Consider the following 17,044-nt stretch of genomic DNA (forward strand, 5'->3'; position numbering starts at 1 on the left):
ACACACACACACACACACACACACACGCACACACACACGCACACACACGCACACACACACCAGTGACTGGGAAAGAGTTGTGTTTTATTATAGTGATTCTGTGGCTTTTAGACTGCGGCCCACAGCACCATGCAGCCATGCCAACATCATAAATTCCTTCATAAAGCTGCACATTAACAGGCATTTAAAATATGAATTTCAATAATAATTTGCTTTCTGCGCTCAGTCAGGACTGAAGATGAAGTGATAACGAAGATCTCGTCGCTCTGCTCTGATTTGATTGATGGAATAATATTTTAGCCCTTATTACTTATTAATGTCTCTGTCCACATGAAACGTTGTGGTGGGCCGGATTTGGCCCCCGGACCTTGAGTTTGACACACATCTGATCTGAGCAAAGATGGTCTAGTTAAAGTTTACGTTTGTGATGGTAGAACATAAAAAATCATTTGTTTTGGTTTTGGTCATTAGACAAATAATTGTTATCAATTCCAGAATAAATTTATTTTCTTAAACATAAAAATGCAGAAACTATAAAACTGACAGGAAGTTTGATTCTCAGTGAGTAAAACAGGAAAAGTTGGATAAATGTGTGACAGAACAGAAGCATAATAATTATTCAGTCGAGGTTCTGAGCCAAAAAAAGGTTTTCTGATAAATTGTCCCAGTAAGTATTGAGATGAATGATAATATATTTTCTAGAAATATGACAGTAATAATGCAGGAACATCCTGAAAGACTTTAAATAAACGTTTTTATTGAGAAACATGATCAGCGATTGATTGGTCCTGATCACGATGCTCTGATTCAGATTCACAGAAAATTATTATTTACAACTGAATCACAGAATCCGTTATAAATTAAATTTTAGCCAAATTTTAACGTAATGAAGTTAAAATGGTTAAAATAAAATTGTTCCGATCTTAAATCTAAAACAAATCTGTTGGCCTCCACTTTGTAACTTCGTTGGACGCTTTGTGGTCGCCATGGAAACAGTACTGGGACATATGAAAAACAACAAGGAAGAAACTGCAGAACTGAAAGACAGAAACCCAACTGGAAAACATTTGGATTTTCACTGAAATGAGTGAAAACATTTCAGAGAACCTTGGGACTCCGCTGGTGGGCGGAGCCAAAGTGGTACGTTTCCTCACTGGACGCCACCATGAAACGATCTGCAGGCAGGAAAACACAGAATGAAGTAGAAATGATTATTAACAATCGCTCCAATTCAAAATTTTGAATTGAATGGTGAAATTGTTAAAGATCCCCGGTAGAAAGTCCACCGGTTGTCATGGAGACCAGGTGACTCAAGATGGCGCTGTCCGTCTCTCACACAGTGTGTTGCATTTTATTTCTTTCCCAGAAAAAGAAAAAGTTGTTGTTACTGGTAGAAAGTCTGGTCAACCTCAAATATGTTTTAAAAATGTTTTGTGTAAAATGTTTTTCCCGGTGATTCTGTGATCGTGGAACTGTTTGTCCTTTTGCTTCAGATAAATCATTTCTTTTTATTTTACCCCCGACTGATTAAAACGTTTCCTCCACTTAAAGCCGCCCGATTACCGACGTTCAAACATTTTTCTGTAAAACACGATAAAAATGAAGCAATTAGAGATTTTTAGGCAGCGGTTGTTGATAAGTGCGCTGGAGGAAAATTGCTTCCAGTTTGAGCGAAGCAGCAGAACAAAGTGTTTCTGCTGCGGGTCGGCCATTAAAGCTGCCGGCCCGCTTTTAGGACTAATGAACATAATTGGAGCGGGTCGGATCTCTGACTCGGCTAATCGTAATGGACGGGCCGCGGTTCCGACGGCGGCTTACGGGCCGGCCGGCTCGCCGCTCTCGCCGGTCCTGGGAAAGGAAAACTTTGCAGCCGCAGGAGGAAACGTGGACATTGTCTCTCTGTCCAAATATTGAGTCTCTTCTGAAGTGTCTCCTTCATCCGTTTGTTTAAAAGCTCTCGGCTCTGAGTACACACACTCGCTTTAATTGAACTTTTGGTTCACATCCTGGACGCTTCGTCCCACTGACTGAGGACAGGAAACTCAGAGACAGCAGCTGGGTTAGGGTTAGGGTTTACTTACAAATGTTTGCAAAACTTAGTCAATCTTCTGTTAATGCTGAATGAAAACTGTTTCACAGTTGCTGTTTCCATAAACTAAGAAACTGAATTACAGAGAATAAGTTTGTTTACAATAAGTTGTTAAAAACGCACCACTTCATCATCCTCCTTCCCCTTCCTGTCTTCCTCTTTGTGGTTTCTGCCAGTAGCAACATCCTGTTGTCGATCATGTGATGCAGAAAAAGTTTTTCCATGGAAGATTTTGCAAAATAAGCTAAAATCCTTTTTGTTCTATTGATCAAATTTATTTCTAAAATGTCAAATTGCTAAATTAAGTAGTGATTGGAAACGCAGCTACTGACTTCATCCGACGAAATGAGGGTAAAAATAAACACAATAAAACAATTAATTTTTTAATGAACACATTTTTATTATCTGAAGGAACCAAATAGCAGCTGAATGAATATTTAACCATTTAATGGACCAGAAACGATTCAGTCAGACTTCATGGTCACCTTTGACCTTTGACCTGAAGACTGGTCACGAGAACACACTTTTGGTCTGAGGTTTGACTTTGAGATGATGTTTGTAAAAATGTTGTTTTCTAATTTGGTCGTTTTGTTCGTCCGACTGTCAGGTGATAAAATCAGAATCAGACGTTGCTGAGAGGGACGGTCATCTCAGTGGTTAGCGTTAGCTCTGCTTCTACGTGCACAGCACATGACCATGGCGGCCATCTTGAATTTTTAAGCATTAAGAAAAAAACCTAACGATATGTTTTTGGCCGGACGCATTCATCTGCATCCGACTGCAGCTGGAAATATTCAGGTATCCTCCCCATGTTCAGACCGGTGTGTGTGTGTGTGTGTGTGTGTGTGTGTGTGTGTGTGTGTGTGTGTGTGTGTGTGTGTGTGTGTGTGTGTGTGTGTGTGCAGCAGCTGTGTACCTCTGAATGGCCGTACCTCTTTGAGCATCTAAAGAAAACGAAGCGCCTCCATTCTTCTTCTGTGTTTGTTTTGCAGCAGCCGGATCTCAAGCTGCCGCCGGCGGCCATGTTTGACTGCTGGCAGCGGCGGCCATGTTTGACTTTCCTCAGCTCTTAATGATCGTCCAGGAAAGCAGCTTCTAATTCTGCTCGGAGTGTGTTTCTCTCTCTCTCCGCTCTCATTGTCTCCGCTGGTCTCTATTGTCCCTCTGGCCGGCTGATGGCTTCACTTTATTTACCAGCTTAGCTTCCTAATCTCTGGACAAACGAATTCTGCTAATGACTTTCTCAGCGGCTCCAGGGTTGGAGGGGGAGCAGCAGCAGGACTCATGCATGTGAGCGCGCCCTTTGACCTCAGGTGCCCTGCAGGTGTGTGGTGCTGTGTGTGTGGGGTGGGGGGGTGCATTCCTTACTGGTTTTACTGGGGGAGGATGGACGGATAGCGGACAAAGAGCAGCTCTGTGGATGAGAGGAGACAGAAGAACTTTGTTTGATGCTCCAACGTTTCCAGGATGAATTTTGTTAGCGGCACTTCCTCTGATCCTTTCAGAATAAAGTCCTGCTGTTAGTAGGTTGGGCCATCCGAGCCTTTAACTTGTTACAGTAAAACGTTTTCACAGCCTCTGAACATCGTCTAGCTTTTTCTGTTTGAGTTTTAATGGCAGAAAGATTTTCCCTCCATGTGAAGAGAATGAAACCCATCAGATTTATTAAACACACCTGGTGGCCCCAAATTATTATATTAATATATTATATTAATGACTGTCAAAGTATCAAACCTGATAAAATACATTGTATTTGCAGATGATACTGGAGAAAACCTCCAACGACTCCCAGAGGTGATCAACACAGAAATGACAAAACTACAACATTGGTTCAAAATTATCACTAAATTTACACAGAACTAAATTCTGTCTAAACTGTAATAAACAAGAAAATAATGCAATCAAAATAACTACTGACATTGTTGATTCATGAGTCCAAGAGATCAAATTTCATATCAGGTGATGAATTTCTCTGGAACCACAGATCTGCCAGGTCCAACCGGCCCAAAGTGTTTCTGCTCTGAGGGCAGGAAGATTACAAATCTTTGTTTGTTTGGTATAACTCACTCATTTTGACATATTGTGAGGATGTTTGGGCCGATACATACAAAACAGATACAAAACAGATTTACAGCCATTAGACGTCATGAAAATAATGCATCCGAATCATAAAGTGGGGAAACACAAACCTGTTATTTCATAAATCAAATATTCTGAAACTCTGTGACCTTGTAACATTTAAACTCTATAATTCACGTTTAAAGTAAGAAACCATCATGTTTGCTAATGTTTAATAACTGGTTCCCTCCCTGTTAGCTCTAGCATTAACAGTAGCGTTAGCATTAGCTCTAGCATTAGCGATAGCATCCTGTTAAGGTCCTGAGCAGGAGAACCAATTTATTTGGATGGATGAATTATATAATATAAAATTATGAATGTCAGGAATTTTGCAGGTCACAAAGATCCTGGTTTGGTACGTTTTCACTTTGCTTCAGTCAAGAGAATCTAAAAGTTGGAGTTATTCTGATGTTTAAATGTTCCAGTGTACCAGATGTACCTGAATGCACCATAAAACCCAGTACCATCGGGTCAGGATGGTACCACCGGGTCAGGATGGTACCGCCGGGTCAGGATGGTACCGCCGGGTCAGGATGGTACCATCGGGTCAGGATGGTACCGCCGGGTCAGGATGGTACCATCGGGTCAGAATGGTACCACTGGGTCAGGATGGTACCACCGGGTCAGGATGGTACCACCGGGTCAGAATGGTACCATCGGGTCAGGATGGTACCGCCGGGTCAGGATGGTACCACCGGGTCAGAATGGTACCGCCGGGTCAGAATGGTACCATCGGGTCAGGATGGTACCACCGGGTCAGGATGGTACCACCGGGTCAGGATGGTACCGCCGGGTGAGGATGGTACCATCGGGTCAGAATGGTACCATCGGGTCAGGATGGTACCGCCGGGTCAGGATGGTACCACCGGGTCAGGATGGTACCGCCGGGTCAGGATGGTACCGCCGGGTCAGGATGGTACCACCGGGTCAGGATGGTACCACCGGGTCAGAATGGTACCATCGGGTCAGGATGGTACCACCGGGTCAGGATGGTACCACCGGGTCAGAATGGTACCATCGGGTCAGGATGGTACCGCCGGGTCAGGATGGTACCATCGGGTCAGAATGGTACCATCGGGTCAGGATGGTACCGCCGGGTCAGGATGGTACCATCGGGTCAGAATGGTACCATCGGGTCAGGATGGTACCACCGGGTCAGAATGGTACCACCGGGTCAGGATGGTACCGCCGGGTCAGGATGGTACCACCAGGTCAGGATGGTACCATCGGGTCAGAATGGTACCATCGGGTCAGGATGGTACCGCCGGGTCAGAATGGTACCATCGGGTCAGGATGGTACCGCCGGGTCAGGATGGTACCATCGGGTCAGAATGGTACCATCGGGTCAGGATGGTACCGCCGGGTCAGGATGGTACCATCGGGTCAGGATGGTACCACCGGGTCAGGATGGTACCACCGGGTCAGAATGGTACCATCGGGTCAGGATGGTACCGCCGGGTCAGGATGGTACCACCGGGTCAGGATGGTACCGCCGGGTCAGGATGGTACCACTGGGTCAGGATGGTACCATCGGGTCAGGATGGTACCACCAGTGTGCTGCTGCATCTCGTTCTGGACCCGTGTAGCTGGATTTGGACTTTAGCTGATTTAGTGAAGCTTCCCTTCAGCTTGTTGTGTTTTAGTCCAAAATAGAGAAACTTTGGACCTTATTGATGGCATAAAGTTCTGGTCCGGTCCGTCTTTCATGTTCCAATGAGAGCTGGGAGTCGATTCTGTTTGGTTCTAATTTTAATGTGTTAAAATTTAACAAAATGAATCACAGTTGTTTTTTACGTATAAAAGCCTCAAGCCGGAACTTTTGTTTTGTGTTTCTGGTACGGCTATAAATCTGACGCACAATTGACAAATCTGGTTTTTCAATTAAAATCAACATGTAGTTTTGATTAAAATGCAATTATTTAACTGCAGATGTTGAAATTAACTTGATTAAACAGTTTAACCGAATCCCACTGCTAGTCTTCAGAAAAATAGTTTGGAGTTTTTGCTCCAGTTTAAAAATATTTATGTATTTTCCATTAGTATAATAATAACGGGAGGTTCTGCTGGAGGTAGAACCTTCTACGCTGTCGCGTACATGCTTAATATTAGGAATTGGATAAAGTCAAAGATACAACACAAGTGATGGTCGCCCCCTGCTGGTCAGGAGGAGTAAATGCTGCAAGTCGACGACCAAATCTGCTGCTTTTCCTTCGATAGAAACTTTTAATCTTCTGCTCTGAACAATTAATTGAGCAAACTGTGCTGTAGCTCGGACCAAACAGGGCAGTTTGAAGTCATTTTTTCTGTGCATTGAGACGACAAACAAACTGAAACAAACTAAATATCCTCCTGACAGGAAGTGATTCTGGGGGCTGTTTATTGTCTCAAAGCTCTTATTGGACTGGGGTGGTGTTTGAGACATTTCCAGATAGACACACACACGCCCACACACACACACACGCACACACACACACACACACACACACACACACACACACACACACACACACGCCCACACACACACACACGCCCACACACACACACACGCACACACACACACACACACACGCACACACACACACACACACACACACACACACACACACACACACACACACACACACACACAGCCTGTGTCCAGGCGTCAGACTCCTGTTGGCGCTCTAATGGATTGGTTTTCAGAGTTGTAATTAAAGTTGTTGTAAATCTGTATCCCAGTTAATAAGATTTGTTGACTGTGACAGGTTAACCTGCTCTGATGTCGCCGTGGCGACCCTTCGTTGCCGTGGCGCCCTGGGTGACGTTGCGTTTCCATGCAGACGTTAATCACAACCTGCTGAAGCTGATTTGTGGTTGGACGGTTGGAGCGCTGGTCGGCTCGGACGTCCTCCTTCTGAAATTGATTTTATTGATTTGATTTTATTGATTTTGGTCTCAGGCCAGGCGGGGCGGCGGCGTCTTTTAATCTGCTTCCTGTCTGACTTCAATCCGCCTGCTGAGGAGCAGCAGGTTACAGAACGACTTCAAGGTTTCAGTTCCTTGAAGTCGTTCAAACTATCTGATCATATTTATCTTTTGCTAATTAATATTCACATAAGTTGATAACAATTATGATATTTTTAGCGTCACGATTTGAATCAGAAACTAATTCTGTTTAAATTATGTGACTGACAACAGTGTGGACAGATAATCAACTATTTTAAACAATTCTATATTTGTTTCTTTATATTTAAGCAAAAATAAGTTTGTGAATAAAATTCTGTAACTTAAATTTTTCAGGATTAGTTTGGTTTAGCTCCTTACTTTTTTTGAATTAAAAAAAGCAAAAAAAAATCTAATCAGACTAAAATCAATCTTCCAGCATTTTGAATCGATTCAGTATTTCCAGGACTAGAAATTGTGATTCTCTGTGGAATATATTAATAATAATATTAATAATAATAATAATAATAATAATAATAATAACATTAGAAGACATTAAACTGCTACTCAAACATGCTGGCATGAAACCCAGCAGCATTTAGGTCACAAAGTTTGTTGGTTTTAGGTAACTACTGTAAAACAAGAACAGTTTCATTTCCCAGGAGACAAATGTCTGCAAAAATCTCAAATGGAGCGAAAAAATGAGCCTGGAAGAAAAAGGAAGCAGAGATTATCTTCAGCCTTTCTGTGTCTGGAGGAACCACTCCAACATTTTCTGCTCAACAAGTGGCTTTAATACAGAGCTGGAGGATTTAACCAAAGGCTCACACACACACACACACACACACACACACACACACACACACACACACCCACACACACACACACACACACACACACACAGGGAATTCAGATGGTGGTATTTAAGGGAAGTGGAATCGTCCACCTCCTGTCAGGAGAAAATCCATCTCCAACATTTTAAACATTTTCTGTTTCCTGTAACTTCTGTCACTTTTTTCTCGTCTCTTCTTTCGGAAACCTTCCTTTCATCTGCTGCTTCTCTGCGCGGCTCTGGGATGGACGGTTGTTCCGACGTCTCGGGGAGCGGCAGAGTTTCAGCAGACCTCATCCTGAGCGGCTCTTCCAGATCCCAGCCACGTTTCTAAGGGGAAATCAGAGAATTTGTGGAACTCAGTTATTTTTTCTGCCAGTAAACATTTGGAAAGTTCCTAATGTGACTAAATGCTGGTTCTTATTATGCCCATTACAAGCAAATGTTTTAAACGTCATTAAAAAGGAAAGTGAATTTGCTGTGTTTCCCTCTCCTGGTCTGGTTGGGATAAACAAGAAGTAGATGTTGCTAGCTAGCGTGGACCTCCACTCCCAGGTTTGGACTAGGACATTCCTCCTTGTTTGGTTCCTCTGCTAAGGCACACACCACCAGGAGTCTTTGCTACGCCACAACTTACTCAGAAAGCTGTTTTTATTTTCCTTTTAGCTCTTAGACCCTTTTTTTGTAAAAATAAAAAAGCAAATTTAAAAACTTTGCAAATTAAGGAAATTTAAAAAGAACAACATATTCAGAGCAGTAATTCAGCCAGAAATGTACAAACTATATGAACCTTTAGCAGATAAAACACCCTTCTGTCTGTAGATGAACTAATGAAGTTACAGTTTTAGCTCCACTGGGTCGACATTAGCAAAGCTTTGCTGTTCTTACACTTTACACAATAAAATGTTTGTTTTCTTATTTAAAAAAGAAATTTATTTGTTTTATTTGCGTCTATTAAATGTGTGCCCAGCTTGTTCCCAGCCCCCATGAGGCTTTGCATGATTTATGGACCCGACTTCAGCCGCAAACCGGAACCGCCATTTGTTTACATGTTAGCAACTCGCTAACCTTTTTTCTTCAGAGCTTTTAGGCTACAAAATATGTGGGAACTCCAGCTATCACAGCTTAAATGTGACAATATTATTTTACCACAACCTACAGCTAATGCAGGGAGGGATGGAGACTTGAAGAAATGGCTGCATTTTCTCAAGTAGCTCTTGGATATGTAGCTACGCGCATTAGCATAGTTAGCTACTTCACTGACTCAGTTGCTTCGGCTGCAGATGCAGGTTTTCTTCCGTTGGCGTTGACAGACGGTGTGTCTGTAAACAAGTTTTACTAAATATTGTATTATAACCAAAAAGAGAGATGTAACTTATAGATCAGCAAAAACCAACAGATTGCAGTGAAATACTGACAGGATGAGGTCTGCTAAGACCCATAATCGTTTCCCCAACAAGCCTCCCAGGAATAAAGTGGACAGATTATTACATGAATGGTTAAACTTAATATCTTCAAAATGTGTCAAATTTTGTATCTAATTAATTAATTGATTGTCAGAATAATTAATTAATCGGCATAATAATGTTTAGCTGCATCCTGACCTTTGACCGGAGCCTCCTCCGACACAGGAAGTGACATGTCTGGGGTCACGGTTAGATCTGAGTCGGACTGACAGCGCAGGCGGCCTGCTGATGGAGCAGCTGCAGGTTCTGATCCGGTATCAGCAGCTTCAGCTGCAGAGCCTGAACCCGTTTAGATGAATCAGTCCAGAACCATCAGTGTCACTGTGATGGCTGCATTTAGATGACCTTTGACCTCTCTGGTTGTACTCGGCCCAGATTCCTGCTTCCCGTCCGTCTGACTTCATTGCTGCTGTGTGGAAAGTTTGACTGCAGCCAAATATTCTGACGGTTAATCGATTCATTGCATTAAACAAAAAGGGGCAAATTTTACTGCTTTTTAAATTAACCACTTAAGGGTAAAACATTAAACAAGCAAATAAACAAATTCATAATTTTTAAAATAAAAATATTTTGTTGTCTAAAATACAACACCAGGTTTTCTCTTGGACAACTTAGTTGTCTTTTCTTTTGTTTGTTATTCTCTGAAGAGTTGATTGTGTTCAGATTATTATTTTCTTCATCGTTCTTGTTGCTGTAATGATCAGTTTGAAGTGACAAACTTCAACTTTACATTAGCTTCTAATGTACAGCTAATTCTGGCACAATTATTAGTTATCACTATTCTGTTGATCGATAGTCTTTTAACCATTTTAGGTATTTTATACAATTGTCCTGAGGTGGTGCAACCAGTGAGGCAAAACGCAGCAGCTCCAGATGAGATGACAGATGATGAGTTTAATCACTTATTAAACTCATCAAGAGTTTAATAAGTGAGTTTAATGGTGACAAATAACCAGAACAGTCCAAAAACGGAGGCTAATGCTCATCGCAGGCAGCAACAGGAAACACGAATGGACAAAACTGACACCAAACGAGACGAAGACCTGGCAACCACACAGGTGACACTAAATACACAGAAGGTAATCAGGGAACGAGACACACCTGGAAAATAAACACTCAGATCAACACAGGAAAACCCAAATCCTCACAACAATATTAGAAATGCATCAAAAAATGCAAATAAATAATAACATTCAGTTTTCTCATGGCAAAATAAATATTATGTATTAACTGATTAATAACTGGACAACAAAAGGTGATTATTGGAGAAACTTTACAGAATTTGAAAAAGATTAAACTAAGACTGCTGCTAGAAAAATGTCTCAGCTCCTGTCCCTTCACCTGGTCTTTTTCTCACGTTTCTGCAGCTGCTACTTGTTCCTGCTCCTCCTCTTTGCTCCTCCTCTTTGCTCCTCCTCTTTGCTCCTCCTCTTTGCTCCTCCTCTTTGCTCCTCCTCTTTGCTCCTCCTCTTTGCTCCTCCTCTTTGCTCCTCTTCTTTGCTCCTCCTCTTTGCTCCTCCTCTTTGCTCCTCCTCTTTGCTCCTCCTCTTTGCTCCTCTTCTTTGCTCCTCCTCTTTGCTCCTCCTCTTTGCTCCTCCTCTTTGCTCCTCCTCTTTGCTCCTCCTCTTTGCTCCTCTTCTTTGCTCCTCTTCTTTGCTCCTCCTCTTTGCTCCTCTTCTTTGCTCCTCCTCTTTGCTCCTCCTCTTTGCTCCTCCTCTTTGCTCCTCCTCTTTGCTCCTCTTCTTTGCTCCTCCTCTTTGCTCCTCTTCTTTGCTCCTCCTCTTTGCTCCTCTTCTTTGCTCCTCCTCTTTGCTCCTCCTCTTTGCTCCTCCTCTTTGCTCCTCTTCTTTGCTCCTCCTCTTTGCTCCTCCTCTTTGCTCCTCCTTTTTGCTCCTCCTCTTTGTCCTCCTCTTTGCTCCTCTTCTTTGCTCCTCCTCTTTGCTCCTCCTCTTTGCTCCTCCTCTTTGCTCCTCTTCTTTGCTCCTCCTCTTTGCTCCTCCTCTTTGCTCCGCTCTCACTCACAGTCGAGGTGTGTGCAGAAAGGCATGTCTGCCAGGTGAAGTTGCGCGCTGCAGCTCATGCAGCTCATGCAGCTCATGCAGCTCATGCAGCTCATGCAGCTCATGCAGCTCACAGCTGCGGCTGCTGGCTGATTTGCAGCCTGTTAGGGTAGAAAACTCTCTGAGTGTCAGTGTCTCCTGACACACGCCCTTATTTTGAAGGGGCCGTGCGTTTATGGACTGATGTGGGAACTTTGTCCAGCTGGTCAGGAGCCAGTCACGTCTGTCCTGATGTTTGGATTCGGTCAGAAGTTCTTCTGGGACGTTTGACTTGATAAAAGCAGCTTTCATTTCCTCTCTCTGCCCCCCCGCCCCCATATCTCTGCGTATGGTTTCAGTTTTCATCCTCCGTGTCCTTGGGGCGCGCTGGCTGCCCCAAACTTTTGTGCGGTCTGGTTTTAAACCTGCGTGTGTTTATCCATGCTTCACATGTGTTTTTCTAGGAACATATCTGTATATATTTTGTTTTTGTGCGATTAGGCAAGAGCGCAGTAATGTGAGCAGTAAAATTAGCAGGAGTGAGAGGAAACTCTGTGAGGTCTTTTCTATTAGTCATACTGCGACTCGGCTGGTTGTGAAACAAACCAGCGTCTCTGATCTGACATCTCCACTGGGAATAAACTCTTTTTATCTTGGCTCTGTCCGTCCTGCTCTCTGCCTTCTCTCGGATTCCTTTCTATAAAAATGCAGAAATGCCTCATGAATGTGTATGAGAAAACCAGAACCATATGGGCCCTTTAGAGGAGCCCAGCACCTCCCTCCGAACGTAAATGTTGGCTTTGGGCTGAAACACACACTCACAGCCCGCGCAAGGACCTGCTGACAGACACACACACACCACAGAGAGGTGTTGTCTCCATAACATTCAGCAAAACCGAAGCACCTAAGCACCACACATCCACACACCCACCCACACACACACACACACACACATCCACACACCCACCCACACACACACCAACCCACACACACACACCCACACACACATCCACACACACACCCACACACACATCCACACACACACACACACACACACACACACACACACACACCTTTGGACATGAGATTAGAAAAGTTGCATAGGAAGCAGGACTGTCAAAGGTTTTTGTCACCAGGACCAAAATTGAGTCAAAAGTTGTCACAGGTCAAGAAAATAATTTTAAAAAATTAAAATCAAGCAAATAAAGTAATTTTTAAAATATTCTTTAATATGGATCCTAAAATGTAAAAAATGGTTTTGTACTAGAAATGCATCAGTTTGTTTTTGGCTCAACTGAACAAATTTATTCTCAGTGTAAGAAAATGATTTGAGTCACTTTCTCTCTAACTGTTTGCTAATATTTAGCCAAATTTAATAAATCTGATTAAAACTGATTTGGGTGCTTTTCAGTAATTTGGTTTTACTTCTAAAATCTTGGTTTTAACATGATAAATACTTTGTGTTGTTGTCAGCATTTTACAACTTAAAAATATGTCTGTAATAATGTTACCATTATTACATGTTGACATTATTACCCTGTAATAACGTCAACATGTAATTACATGTTGACACCAGTTTAGCATAATAACATTGTTAGCAGATGGGATGTAGCCACCGTTAGCTGTAGCTCCCAAAGTTAACCCAGGTGTGAATGTCACAGCTTAATTTGTGGATCTTAGCTGTAGATTTATTACTGTAAGTCAGTTAATTTTGTTTGTTATTTGATACTGAAATGTTTTTGTTCTGCAATGGTACTTTTGCTTAAAGTTGGTAATCATCATTCTGTGTGCGTCTAAGTTGCAATAAGTCAGAGAATCCACGCCTGAGCAGAGAAAAGAACGCCTCTGTGGCTCATTTATTGAATTTTCATCTTTTCAGGGTTTTCTACACATGAACTGTCTGCAGGTTTTGGTTGATTTAAAAACCAAAATATTTAGTTAATCAGAAACTTGGCTGGTTGGTTTGCCTGCAGGTTCTGACAATCCTGAAAACTCGGACATCCTCCATCTTTGATGAGGGATTCCTGCAGGGGGCGAGCGTGGCAACACACACACGACACACACACACGACACACACACACGACACACACACATGACACACACACAGCGAGAGAGAAACCAGCAGCAGGGACACCCAGGACGTGTCTGAGCAGCTAACAGATGGAAGTTGGCTTTGATTGCTCTGCTGACCTTTGACCTAATGGTGAAAAGGTACCAAAGGGTTCAGCAGTACAAACACACACACTTCATGTATCACACAAGCCTGTAAACACACACTCTGCTCTTAGCTCCTGACTATGGGTGTATGGGTGTGTGTGTGTGTGTGGCTTGCAGCCCACCATGTGGAGGTTAGGATCACTACCAGCTGGACCTCCTTTGATCCGTGAGCGATGAAGAGGAGGAGTGGTGGTTCCTCCTCTGTCAGTCGCTCAGTAATTATTACAACAGGAAATAAAATCCCTCAGAATCTCAACCTCTCCTCCGGACCGCTGATCCATGATGAATCTGGTTTCCCTCTCCTGTAACCCGGATGCTCCTATGATGAATCCAGATATGTAGGATGGGGTCATCAGTAGGTCGTCTAGCATTGGTTCTGTCCCTCTGCTGGTTTGGTTCAGGTGAAGTAGCTTTAAACCAATCAGGGAAAAATAATCTCTGTTCTCCACAGGAAATGGATTGATTGCTTTTATTAGGAGCAAAGGTGATGTCACACTGTGTGAGGGAGCATTTATTGTAAATAAGAGTTCACATTTTTAGCTGTCTTTATGTCAGCAATTAGCATTTTTGGCAAGGTTAGCAGAGCTAGCACTACTGCTAGCCTGCTGTTGTCGGTTCTAGTGTTGGAATGATTAATGAGATTAATTGTGATTAATCAATTTTTGAAATACAATACTTCAAGAGGACAATTTTGTACAAAAATTATATAAATCTTTCACTTAAGATTGAAACTTTCTTTGTCTGTAAATCTGTTCAACCCAAAACTCCACAAGTGGAAATTTTACCTTCACCTGGTTCAGATTCTGTAAAATTTCTCTTACTAATCCCCTTTTTCTGTAATCCAAACATTAATCCCCACATCAGCTCATCACTGCGTTGATGTTCAATCCAGCAGAAAGTCTAAACTTTTCTCACGTTGAAGTCTGAAGGATTTTTAGCTGCAGATTCATCCTTTGCTACAAATCAACACAGGTTCACTGAAGAAATGCTGTTATTGCATTTTAGGCTACAAAATGTTTAAAAAGGAATTCAGCTATGTATTTGCATTTTCTAATAATGTATGAAATAAGCTTAAGTTGCTAAATGAAACATGCCCATTTTTTTATTTGATTAATTATCAAAATATTTGATCAATCAATCACTCCTTAGAACAGTCGGTATAATTGGACTAATATAATGGTCAGTTGCAGCCCTAATCTCTTCAGTCTTCCTGTTATCTCTTGAAAGTCTTGCTCTCTCTCTCTGAGTCGCAGCCTGAATGAATAACAAGCTTTTCGTGTCTGAGACTGAATTGTAAATAACTCTTGTTGTCTCTGATTACTCAGCTGAGAACTAAAGGACATAAAACCCTCTCCCACAATGTCTCACTGTGGTAATCTAGTAAAACAAATTAACCTCTAAACAATAAATTACTGATGACATTAAGAGGTAAATAAACAGGAGACATTATATCATTCTGAATGTTTTCACCTGGTTGTTCTTATAAACGTTCATTTCAGGAATGATGGCCATCTTTCCTAAACAAAGTGAGCCAGGACGCTTTCTGATGGAATCAAACTACGAAATGGTTTCAGTTCTGGTTTTTGGGCCAAATCTGTCAACAATCATAAAAAGTTGGTTTTTTTAGTGGTGGGAAGGGGTCTGTACGTTTTCACACATGTTTCTGAAATGATTGAAGCTGCATATTGTGAAAACATTTGGTGAGGCGAGGAGCTGATTTGATTTTTTCTTTCAGAGAAGAACAATTTTATTGTCAACTTGTCAAAACAGAACATGTAAGAGCTTGTTAAATATTCGGCGTCCTGCCTGACATGGAGCGCCGTCCGCTCCGCACCCTTATCAAAGCTGCTTTTACGACTCCACCCGGTTCTGATTCAGGAGGTGTTTACTGAGGCAGACCTCCATCAGATCCACATGGTGGTTGTTTACCGGCAGGAAACGCGGACGTGTGACTTTATGAGTGACGGGCCGGGCTGACGGGCCGGCAGCGCCGTCTGGGCGGGGATGAGTGTGTATCTGTGTGTATCTGTGTGTCTGCAGCCGGTTATTGATGGAGCGCCTCTGCTAACCTGCTGCAGCTGTGACCCCAGCTGCATCCTTGCCTCCTGATGGGATTTATTTCCTAGAAACAAATAAAACGGAGAATGAACTTTGAGCCTTAATGAGCTTCAATTCAGCTGAACAGAACCTTCTTGTCCTTCGTTGTGACTAAAGCATAGGTTTGGAAACAGGAAGGAAACAGGACGTCTGGTTCCCAATATTACTACTGCTTCCTCATTATAAGCTCCTGAAGACAATTAGGGCCACACACTAGTTTACTTATTAACTTACCCAGATGAATTATTAAGGACAAATTATTATTTACAATAACAACTTGGCAGGGAGAGAATAATACAGTGTGCATTATCTATGTCATCACCACAATATCAAATATTAATATTGTATAGAAGTGCTTAATGCAAATCAGTAAGTCAAGTTTACTTGTGTAGCACATTTCAGCAGCAATGCAGTTTGAAGTGATTTACATCATAAAAACAGAAAATATTCTAAACTCTTTATATAGGCAACAGATGTGATGTGAAAACCTGCAACAGTCATTGCATTTTGTCAAGTTAAAATTGTTAAAATCATCAATACACATCAAATTAAATTTTTGCAGTGTGTGTGTGTGTGTGTGTGTGCGTGTTTGTTTGTAATACCTTGTGGGGCCGTTTTTCTGACACCACGTTGTGGGGACCGACTGGCCTTTGTGGGACCAAAGCCTGGGCCCCACAAGGGGAAACGCTGCTTATGGGTCAGGGGTCAGATTTAGGACTAAGGTATGAATTGAGTTTTGGTTAGGGTTAGGTATGTAACGTTCAGGGTTTGGTAAGGGTAAATGTTAGTCTGTAGAAATGAATGGAAGTCAGTGGAAAGTCCCCACAAAGACAGGCTCGCAAATATGTGTATATATACTTGTTTATATTGTATGTTGAGGACCTGAAGAACAATGGACCTTATGTGGACTTAACATAACAGATCCTGTTTTTAGAGTCGGGTTTAGAGGCATTTTGTATAGAGGTGTGCCGATCAATCAGTCACCGATCATAATCGGCCAATTTCTGTGAAAAAGTGTGTGATCGGTGATCACCAAACCGATCTCATGTATCTCACTTCGCAGCTTATCTTTTTCCTTCACACTGCGCAGCACGCGGCAACAGATCCTGCCATGTGGAACTTTAACGCTCAGAGTGAATGGGGAAGTTTGCGTGTTGTGGCGTATAATTACCTCAGGGGTGAAGTGCGACACAATGCATCAACTGTCATGATGGCTTCTATTTTCCCACATGCAGAACACAACAGGAGGACAGATAATCAGTTA

At 42.4% G+C, this 17,044-nt stretch overlaps 1 protein-coding gene and 1 long non-coding RNA gene across 2 annotated transcripts in view; both read left to right on the forward strand.

Moving 5' to 3' along the window:
• slit3 (slit homolog 3 (Drosophila)) overlaps positions 1 to 17,044 on the forward strand; it is a 178,945-nt gene that overhangs the window by 44,487 nt on the left and 117,414 nt on the right. The gene's annotated exons all lie outside the window — the stretch shown is intronic.
• LOC122837011 lies at positions 1,054 to 3,172 on the forward strand. Its single transcript, XR_006371679.1, has 3 exons — positions 1,054 to 1,140; positions 2,697 to 2,887; positions 3,082 to 3,172. It is a non-coding gene; the product is annotated as an uncharacterized LOC122837011 (long non-coding RNA).

The sequence above is a fragment of the Gambusia affinis genome, linkage group LG09 (assembly GCF_019740435.1).
Source record: "Gambusia affinis linkage group LG09, SWU_Gaff_1.0, whole genome shotgun sequence".
Taxonomy (NCBI): domain Eukaryota; kingdom Metazoa; phylum Chordata; class Actinopteri; order Cyprinodontiformes; family Poeciliidae; genus Gambusia; species Gambusia affinis.